This window comes from Piliocolobus tephrosceles, unplaced genomic scaffold, assembly GCF_002776525.5.
Source record: "Piliocolobus tephrosceles isolate RC106 unplaced genomic scaffold, ASM277652v3 unscaffolded_36523, whole genome shotgun sequence".
NCBI classification, from domain to species: domain Eukaryota; kingdom Metazoa; phylum Chordata; class Mammalia; order Primates; family Cercopithecidae; genus Piliocolobus; species Piliocolobus tephrosceles.
Window position 1 is genome coordinate 244 of NW_022320447.1, and position 10755 is coordinate 10998.

General features: G+C 44.6%; 1 pseudogene; it reads left to right on the forward strand.

Moving 5' to 3' along the window:
• Positions 1-8357: 8357 nt before the first annotated feature.
• LOC113222935 lies at positions 8358-8884 on the forward strand (annotated as a pseudogene).
• The last annotated feature ends 1871 nt before the right edge of the window (positions 8885-10755 follow it).

Genomic DNA, 10755 nt, shown 5'->3' on the forward strand with positions numbered 1-10755 from the left:
TAGGAGAATGGCTTGAACCCAGGAGGCAGAGGTTGCAGTGAGCCGAGATCACACAGCTGCACTTCAGCCTGGGAGACAGAGTGAGACTCTGTCAAGAAAGAGAGAAAGAGAGAGGGAGGGAGGGAGGAAGGAAGGAAGGAAGAAAGAAAGAAAGCAAAGCAAAGAAAAGCAAGGAAAAGAATAAAAGGAAAAGAGAAAGAAAGAGAGAGAGAGAAAGAAAAGAAAGAAAGAAAGAAAGAAAGAAAGAAAGAAAGAAAGAAAGAAAGAGAAAGAAAGAAAAGAAAGAGAAAGAAAGAAAGAAAAGAAAAGAAAGGAAGAAAAGAAAAGAAAGCAAGCAGGCAGTCCTGCATCTGTCCAGTCCTCTTGGGACGTTCACTCTTAGAACCCAGAAGCCATGCAGTGAAGAAGCCCAGACCATGTCCTGGGGTTCTGGTTGAGCCCCCACTGAGGTTGCAGCTGTCAATCAGCATTAATTCAGCACCAGACATCTGAGTGAAGACCTTTTCAAGATGACTCCAGCCCCTTCTGACTGCAGCTGCAGAAGACGCTCTAAGTGAGAACCATCTCTCAGCCTTGTGAGCACCCAGAACCGTGAGAGATAATTCTTCAAAATGAATGTTTTTGTTTTAAGCACCAAATTGTAGGGCAGTTTCATTATTCAGAAATAGATTGGACCGTTCTTTGTCACACACTTTGCAACTCTTTCTCTGGGAAGAGCTTCAGTGTTTTTTGAATTCAGTGTCCAAGTTAGAGGGCTTAAAGATCACTTTACGGGAAGCTGCATTTCCTGCTGCTATTCCTAGAAAGCTCTACGAGCTGCATTCTTATTTCCTTCCCTTTTGAAAATCCTTCCAAGCACGCTACGCTGGCTCAGGGCATCTCTTCACCTTACGCCTTGCCAAAGCTGACTAGTATTCTCAAAATCTTCAGTGGCCTCTGAGCCTCTGCTTCCATTCCTGAACGCCCGTGTTGCAGATGTACCCGGAAGCAGGTGCTGAGTCCCTGGACTAGTCAGGCAGGCTCACTTCAATAACAAATACATCTAAAAACTATTTTGGCTCAAATATAATGGAAGTGTTTGTTGTTTTTTGGTTTTTGGTTTTTTTCTTAATACAGACAGGGTCTTGCTATGTTGCCCAGGCTGGTGTCCATCTCCTGGGCTCCAGCAATGTCCCTGCTTCCGCTTCCCAAAGTGCTGGGATTACAGGCATGAGCCACTGCACCTGCCGTGGAAGTGTATGGTTCCCACATAAAGTGTCCAAAACGGTTCCGGATGGTCAGTGGGGCTCACCCCTTACAGACCCAGGAGGACAGCAAAGGCCCTGCAATCCTCAGCCCATTCCTCCCAGGGTCACGATGAGAAAAGAACATTGACAGTCACACAGTAAGAGGTTTGTATGGGCCAGGCCTACATGTGGCCCACATAACTTCGACTCATATTCTCTTGGCTGGAACCCAACCACAGGCCACACCTAACCACAGGGTGTGTGCACAGAAACATGAGAGAATTAGGATTTGGTGAGCAGCTAGTGGCCTCTTCCACAAACTCCAAGTATAATACATATCTTTCCAGCCTGTAGGTGCACCTGGGGTCCTATTAACGTTTCTCTGGCTCTCTTCTTCCACCCACTTAGGCTCTCCAGCCCCATGTTCATAAACACGTCTGTCTGCGAGCACCCAGCACCTTCCACACCATATGGTGAGGACCAGAACACCCCAGCAATGCCATCCCCTGGTGGGACGCCCCTGCCACTACAGAGAAGCCCACAAGTACTAAAACTGCACAGAAATGTAGCGTGAGGAAAGGAATGGAGAGGAGGAAAACACTTCCTTTTATTTTTTGGTTACTCTTTTTAGGGAGCATCAAGGCAGTGTGAAAGTGCTCCCAATGCCTTTCTGAGTTTTCAGTGACATGATTCCTGTACTTTTTACATATGGTCTGCAGGATCCAAACATGAATTCATCAGGGTCGAGGTGAACATCAAATCAGGGGACATGCACAGGGCAGTAATATGATTTCAATCAGTCAGCCAATACTCATTGAGTATCTACAGTCGGGCCAGGCTCTGTGCTTACCCTATACGGTATAAACAAAATGGACACAATCCTGGCCCTCCCAGAGTTACAGTGCAGTGCAGGAGAGCCATATGTCAACTCTGACCCTGAGATTTCTGTTACTGAGTTGAGCGTATCATGCCAAGTGCCTTCTTCTCTTTGGGTGAGTTCTTTCCCAAGAGTCTCCTGGTGCAAATAGATTACTCATAATCCCAGCTCACCCCTTCACAAGGGAGAGCAGAGATATGCAAATCCCAAGTCGCCACCCTCAGCCTCCCACCACGTAGGTGAAGCCGTCAGAAAGGAAGGCCACTGAGATAAAACACATCAAACCAGAGGCTCTAAATGTGTGGCCTATGGCCAAACATGGCCAGCAAATCTATTTGGTTTGCCTTATGTAGTATTGACCTACGCAGCATTTTTTAAAGTGACTTGCAATTATCTTTTTGTTAATAATTTCGATTTTTATTTTAGATTAGGGGGTAAACGCGCAGGTTTGTTACATAGGTATACTGAATGATACATAGGTATACTGAATGATGCTCAGGTTTGGGGACAATTGATTCCATCACTGGGGTAGTGACCATAGTACCCAAAAGGTAGTTTTTCAACCCTTGTCTGCCTCCCTCCCCTCTCTAGCAGACCCCGATGTAATTCGAATATATGTCCCCACCAAATCTCATGTTGAATTATAATCTCCAATATTGGAAGTGGGGCCTGGTGGGAGGTGTTTGGATCATGACGGCGAATCCCTCATGAATGTCTTAGCGCCATCGCTTTGGTGATGAGTGAGTTCTTGCAAGATCTGGTGTTTTAAACGTGTGTGGCACCTCCCACTCTAACTCTCTGGCTCCTGCTCTGGTCAAGTGACATGCCTGCTCCTGCTTCACCTTCTGCCATGAGTAAAAGCTCCCTAAGGCCTCCCCAGAAGCTGGGCAAATACCAGCACCATGCCTGTACAGCCTGTAGAGCCAAGAGCCAATTAAACCTCTTTTCATTATAAATTTTCCAGTCTCAAGTATGACTTCATAGCAACACAAGAATAGCCTAACATAGCCAGGCATGGTGGTTCATGCCTGTAATCCCAGCACTTTGGGAAGCCGAGGCAGATGGATCACCTAAGGTCAGGGGTTCGAGATCAGCCTGACCAACATGGTGAAATCCCATCTCTACTAAAAATACAAAAATCAGCCAGGCGTGGTGGTGGGCACCTGTAATCCCAGCTACTCGGGAGGCTGAGGCAGGAGAATCGCTTGAACCCAGGAGGCAAAGGTTGCAGTGAGTCGAGATCATGCCACTGCATTCCAGCCCGGGTGACACAGTGACACTCCGTCTCAAAAAAAAAAAAAAAAAAAAGAATGGCCTAACATCCCAATGTCTATTGTTGCCATCTTTATATCCATGTTTACCCAATGCTTACCTGCCACTTATAAGTGAGAACATGCGATATTTGGTTTCAGTTTCTGTGTTATTCACTTAGGATAATGGCCTCCAGCTGCATCCACATTACTACAAAGATCATGATTTCATTCTTTTTTATGACTGCATAGTATTCCATGGTGCATATGTACCACATTTTCTTCATCCAGTTCACTGTTGATGGGCACCTAGGTTGATTCCACATCTTTACTATTGCTACACAGTATAATTAGTTGCCAAAACATTAAAAATGGAAAGTTATACACACACATACCCCTCCATATTTCCATTTTCTTTTGAAGAAAACAGAATATCTAGTGTGCAATTCTACATGGAACATACTCTGTAAGGTTTTCCATACTCTCCACCACTCCCTATTGTCCCTGACGCTGAGGTCAACAGTTATTATTTATCACTGTTTGTAGCAAAAGAGTAAAGAGAATTATGTTTATGACCTGCATCTGTCAAAAGTGAAAAACCAAAAACAAGATTAAAAGTTGGAGAGAACCTGTCAGGCAAGGTGGCTCACACCTGTAATCCCAGCACTTTGGGAGGCTGAGGCGGGTGGATCACGAGGTCAAGAGATGGAGACAGGCCGGGAGCGGTGGCTCAAGCCTGTAATCCCAGCACTTTGGGAGGCCGAGACGGGCGGATCACGAGGTCAGGAGATCGAGACCATCCTGGCTAACACGGTGAAACCCCATCTCTACTAAAAATACAAAAACTAGCCGGGCGAGGTGGCCAGCGCCTGTAGTCCCAGCTACTCCGGAGGCTGAGGCAGGAGAATGGCGTAAACCCGGGAGGCGGAGCTTGCAGTGAGCTGAGATCCGGCCACTGCACTCCAGTCCGGGCGACAGAGCCAGACTCCGCCTCAAAAAAAAAAAAAAAAAAAAGGTTGGAGAAAACCTATATCTTTATGGAAATAAAGAATATTCCTGGCCGGGCGTGGTGTCTCATACCTGTAATCCCAGCACTTTGGGAGGCCAAGGCATGTGGATCACGAGGTCAGGAGATGGAGACCATCCTGGCTTCGGTGAAACCCCATCCCTACTAAAAACAATACAAAAAAAATTAGCCAGGCATGGTGGCGGGCACCTATAGTCCCAGCTACTCCAGAGGCTGAGGCAGGAGAATGGCGTGAACCCGGGAGGCAGAGCTTGCCGTTAGCGAGATCGCGCCACTGCACTCCAGCCTAGGCGACAGAGTGAGACTCCGTCTCAAAAAAAAAAAAGAATATTCCTACAAGATTGTTATGAAAAAAGCTTCTATTGAAGACACCACGTGAAAAAATAAATGACTCTGCCAAGGTCAATAGTGAGAAGAAAAAATAAATGATATTTCACTTCACTTAATCACATTATCTATCTGGCCTCTGTAGGCTCCAAAGTAGAGTGGGGGCTTGATATAGAATAGGGGTGGGGTGGGTGAGGAGAGGGGCCAGTGAGAGTCTCCTGGGGAATATCAGAATTTACAAGCAGGTGGAGGAGCTGGAAAAGGAGCCTGAGAAACAGCACAGCAATAGGAGAAAAATCAAGAGCAAGTCACACCAGCAAAGCTAAAGAAGACAGAGATTAAGGATAAGCAGTTCCCACAAAAGATGGTACAGTAAAGGCATGTTTACTCCTTCCTCTCCTAAATACACCAAAATTACCAGTAAAATTAGTAGTAGAAAAGAAGATTTTATCTGCAATGAAAATAGAAAATGGCTACAGCCCAGATCATTGACCATAAGAAATATCTGCCAAGTGTAATAAAAATTGGAACCAAAACAAGGGAGGTCACCTAGAGCAGATCCCTGCTCTGCTCCAGGTGACCTAGTAAAGGAATTAAGAATCCTTTACTAGCATAGTGAAAACTAGGGGCTTGGGGGGTCATGGAAGAAGTAGAGAACACCCCTCAGCAAGAACCCAGTGTGCACAGCAGCAGGGAGGCAGGGCTGATGACAGGCCAGTGTGGATGCCTCCTTTATTTTCCCCCTTCCAGACTGGAGAAAATGGCATGGAGAGACGCAAAGGGAGGAGGGTGGGCCCACACAAGCAATTTTACCGCTGCTGAGTCTGTTGAATACAGGTAATTAAACAGCAAATACCTAAATGAAATCTACCTATAAGCCCTGACAGCCACAGGGAGCTGAGGTGCTTTTCCAAAAGTGACGTGGAGGAAGGGGGATGCAAAAAAGAGGGAGAGAGAAGTCATCGAGCAGAGAAAATGTCAGCTTGGTTCTTGGTTAGCTACAACATGATTGAGTCAGAACTGCCAATTCCCTCTAAAAAATTCCCCCTTTATTTGAGAGCTATTTTTTTTTTTTTTTTTGAGAGCTAAGTTGCAGAATAAGCAAATAAATCTGAATTAATACATATGAACAAAAACCACTCCCCAATGAAAAGGGAAAAATAATAGCAAACAAATGACAGATGATCAAAAAACACTTCAGAAAAAGTTACCCCAGCATTCTCTGTAGAATTCCAAATAAATTATGTAGCTGTCCCATCATAAAGGACGGGGAACAGAACTCCCCACTCCTTAAGCATGGACTGCTTATAGTAACTTCCTTCCTAAGAGTGCAGTATGGAAGGGACAGCGAGCAAATTTGTAGCGGGGAAATCTAATAAACAGTACATTGGGCAGGTGATCAAAGTCAGCATCAACAGTCATAAATCATGCTAATATGGCCAGCTGTGGGGGCTCACACCTGTAATCCCAGCACTTTGGGAGGCCGAGGAGGGCGGATCATGAGTTCAGGGGTTGGATACCAGCCTGGCTAACATGGTGAAACTCTGTCTCTACTTAAAAAAAAAATACAAAAAAAATTAGCTGGGTGTGGTGGCAGGCACCTGTAATCCCAGCTACGCAGGAGAATCATTTGAACCCGGGAGACGGGGGTTGCAGTGAGCCAAGATGGCGCCATTGCACTCCAGCCTGGGCGACAGGGTAAGACTCCATTTCAAAAAATAAAAACTAAAAAAAAAAAATCATGGTAATACAATGTGACGAGAATGGCACTCTGAGATCTTCCTTCCCAAAAGCAATAATCCCTGTATAATCATGAGAAAAACATCTGACAAATTCCAGTAGGGGGCATCCTATAATACTCTTACCAGTACTCCTCAAAACTTCAAGGTCATCAAAATCGAGGAAAGTCTGAGAAACTGTAACAGCCAAGAGGAGCCTAGCAGACATGAAAACTAAAGGTAACGTGGCATTCTGGAGGAGGCCCTGGAACAGGAAAATGACATTAGGTAAAAACTAAGGAAATCTAAATAAATTATGGACTTTAGTCAATAGTAATGTATCAACATCACTTCCATGATTGTAACAAATGTTCCATCCTAATGTAGACATTAATAATGGGGAAACTGTGTAGGAGCTGTATGGGAATTCTCTGTACTATATGCTCAATTTTTCTGTAAATCTAAAACTGTCCTATAAAAATAAAGTCTATTTTTAGAAAGTTATTCCAGCAAGCAAAAGAAATTGTCAGACATATTTTTTCTATACTTGCAAAAGTTAAAGAAAGCATGGACTTTTTCAAAAAAAGATACAAGGGAAAATAACAGATGCATATTTTTAAAAAGAGAGAAAAAAGTGATGTGGTAGAACTTAACTGAGAAATTGGAAATAACAGGAAAGCCACCATAAAAATGAAAAATTCATTATAGAAACAGCAAGAAGTCAAATACATACTATGAAAACATAGATAGTACATGGAGGCCAGTCTTGAAAAAAATCACCCAAAACAAAATGGAAAAGTGCAAAGGGATAAAAGTGATTGCAGAGACGCTGATGAGAATGGATCGAGATACAACAGATACATGATTGGTGTTTTGAAAAAAGAATATAACAACTAGAATGGGAAAGTATTCAAAGATATGGTTGAGTATGTGTACGGTGGCTCACGCCTGTGATCCCAGCTCTTTGGGAGACCAAAGCAGGCAGATCACCTGAGGTCAGGAGTTCAAGATCAGCCTGGCCGACATGGTGAAACCCCATCTCTACTAAAAGTACAAAGATTAGCCAGGTGTGGTGGTGCATACCTGTAATCCCAGCTACTCCAGAGGCTGAGAGAGGAGAATTGCTTGAACCTGGGAGGCGGAAGTTGCAGTGAGCCAAGATCATGCCACCGCACTCCAGCCTGAGCGACAGAATGAGACTCTGTCCCCGCCACCAAAATATATATATATTTTTTTAATATATATTTATGTATTTTATATATATTTCTATTGTAACAGGACAAGCCACAGACAAAACTCCTCAGACACTGGATTAAAGAAGGAAGTTTTTATTTGGCCGGGAGCATCTTAAGAGCCGAGCTCCCCGAAGACAGAGTTCCTGGCCCTTTTAAGGGCTTACAACTCTAAGGGGTTCCACGTGAAAGGGTCGTGATAGATGGAGAGCACATGTGGTTACAGTGGGGGGTTAATCTTTTAACCTCAGGCCTGGTCATCAGTGGCGCCGGCTGGTCTTGCCACTGACTTCATTCCTGTTGTTTTTCAGCTTTTACTTCCTCCTCCTCTTCAGAGACAGGAGATAGTAAGAGAAATAGCTTCTCTCCCCAATATATATATTTATAAATATATATGGTTGAAGAAAATTTCTGTCAAATAAATGAACTGAAATCTTTAGATAAAAGGGCACTCTTACAGGAAAATAATGACAAAGAACCATCAACACTGAAGCCAATCCTGGAGATCCCAAATAACAAGGATAATGTAAAGAATATGGGACAGTGGTTTCCTTCCCAAGAGTGTGCCGAGGCTTGGGTACGAGGGCCTATTTCTCTTCAGCTCCAGTTCACCCCACAGACCCGAGGGCGGGCCTCGCCATCAGGACCCAGTGGCCATGTCCTGTGCGAGCTGCGATGGTCATTGTCCTCCAGAACAGGGATGGAGAAAATACCAGCCCAGGAAGCAGCAGGATCACCAAGGGTTCAATTTCAGTTTTTGGAGACCCAGTTTAAGAGTCTGACTCCAGAGCCTCACTTTGTGCAGGCCACCGACATGGAACAGGGACTCACTAGGGCTCCACCTGTTCCCCAGGTGCCTGCTCTTCCCCATGAGGAAAGCCCAGGAGATCAGGCAGCTGTGCTCCTGACAGTCAGGTACCAGCAGTTTGTGACATTTGAGGATGTGGCTGTGCACCTTACTCAGAGGAATGGGGATACCTGGGCCCTGTTCAGAGGGACCCCTACGGAGATGTGAGGTTAGAGAATTACGGGAATGTGGTCCGACCGGGCATACTTCTCCACCTTCCCTCCACCAGATTCATAGTGTGAATTTTTGCCTGGCACTGAGTCATACCCAGGCAAGTGCTTTCTCTGGAGAAACTTGCAGTCCTTACAGCAAGAATCTGCAAGAGATGGCCCAAGTATTACCTGCTCGTAAACTCCTTTTCCACGATTGTGAGATACTAAACTTGACTGATGCAATAGATGTCCCCTAGGATGCCACCACTATGTAAAATCGCAGCTGCTCGAATTACCTTTGTTAAATTTCTAGTATCAGAGTCCAAGGAAGCCCTCTGCTGCAACCAGATGCACTTTGAACCCAGTTTATTCAGAAACCATGGTTGGTGGTCATCTTCTACTTGTGTTCTGAGAAACCACAAAGTTCAACTTCAGCTCTTCAGTTATGATCTTGTCATATTGTTTTAGAATGTGAAACATATGCTGTGTGCCCCTCCTTTTATGTAGTGAATACAACCTGCCCCTTATGATGGCTAACTCCCTGGGACCCCTGGGCTTTCCTCACATTTAACACTCTGGTTTTCTCCTTCCTGAAGTCCCTGTGGCCCTCTTCAGGGTCCTACCTTCCTCCTCTTTATTCTTTGTAGTTCTGTACAGATTGATACACTTTTATCACCTTTTCTGATTAAATGTTCCTTAGTCTTTCTTTGATGGAGGGGAGAAGGGAGGAGAAAGAAGTTAAATTTTATTTGGGGGCATCAAAACAAATGTCTACTTAATAACTTTGTAAACTGTGAAGTGATATATATAATTGTAAAGTACTATTAGTTTTACCTAATAATTACAGAGTGTTCAACAGTTAAAGAAAAAAAAAAAAAAGAACGCTGGCTCACGCCTGTAATCCCAGCACTTTGGGAGGCTGAGGCAGGAGGATGGCTTGAGACCAGGAGTTCAAGACCAACCTGAGCAACATAATGAGACACTGTCTTTACAAAAAAAAAAAAAGAAGAAGAAGAAAAATGTCATAGAAAACCAAGCAGAGAGGCCGGGTGTGGTGGTTCACGTCTGCAATCCCAGCACTTTGGGAGGCTGAAGCAGGCAGATCACAAGGTCAGGAGATCAAAACCATCCTGGCTAACACGGTAAAACCCCGTCTCTACTAAAAATACAAAAAATTAGCTGGGCGAGGTGGCGGGCGCCTGTAGTCCCAGCTACTCGGGAGGCTGAGGCAGGAGAATGGCTTGAACCAGGGAGGTGGAGCTTGCAGTGAGCTGAGATCTTGCCATTGCACTCCAGCCTGGGCAACAGAGCAAGACTCTGTCTCAACAAAAAAAAAAGAGAGAGCTAATTTCCTCATCTTCCTCTGGAAATGTTAACTGTTTATTAGTTTGCAAAGTTGGCAAATCAGGAAAAATAAACTATAATGGTTAACTTTATCTGTGAACTTGCCTGGGCCATGGGGTGCGCAGTTATTGATTAAACATTATTCTCAGTGGGTCTATGAGATTGTTTCTGGGTGAGAGTCCCATTTGAATCAGTAGACTGAGTAAAGCAGATTGCCCTCTGCAATGTGGGTGAGGCTCATCCAATCCACCGAAGACATGAATCAAACAAAAAGTTAAATGAAGGAGAATTTATTCTCTGCCTATCTTCATGCTGGAACATCAGTATTCTCCTGCCTTTGGACTTGGACTTGAACTAGAACTTACACCATCAGCTTTCCCTGTTCTCTAGTTTTCTGACTGCAAATCTTGGAACCTCTCGGCCCTCATAATTACATGATTGTGTGAACCAATTTCATTTTTTTTCCTTTTTACTTTTTTTTAGAGACACTCTGTTGCCTAAGCTAGAGTGCAATGACTCATTGTAACTTCAAGCTCCTGGACTCAAGTGATTCAGCTGCCGCTCAGCCTCCCAAGTAGCTGAACTACAGGTACACACCACCAGACCTGGCTAGTTTCTTTTTTTTTTTTTTCTTAGAGACAAGTTCTCACTGCCTTGCCCAGGCTGGTCCTACACTCCTGGTCTCAAGCAATCCTCCTGTCTCAGCCTCCCTAAGCATAACCTTCGCCTCCTGGGTTCAAGCAATTCTGGTGCCT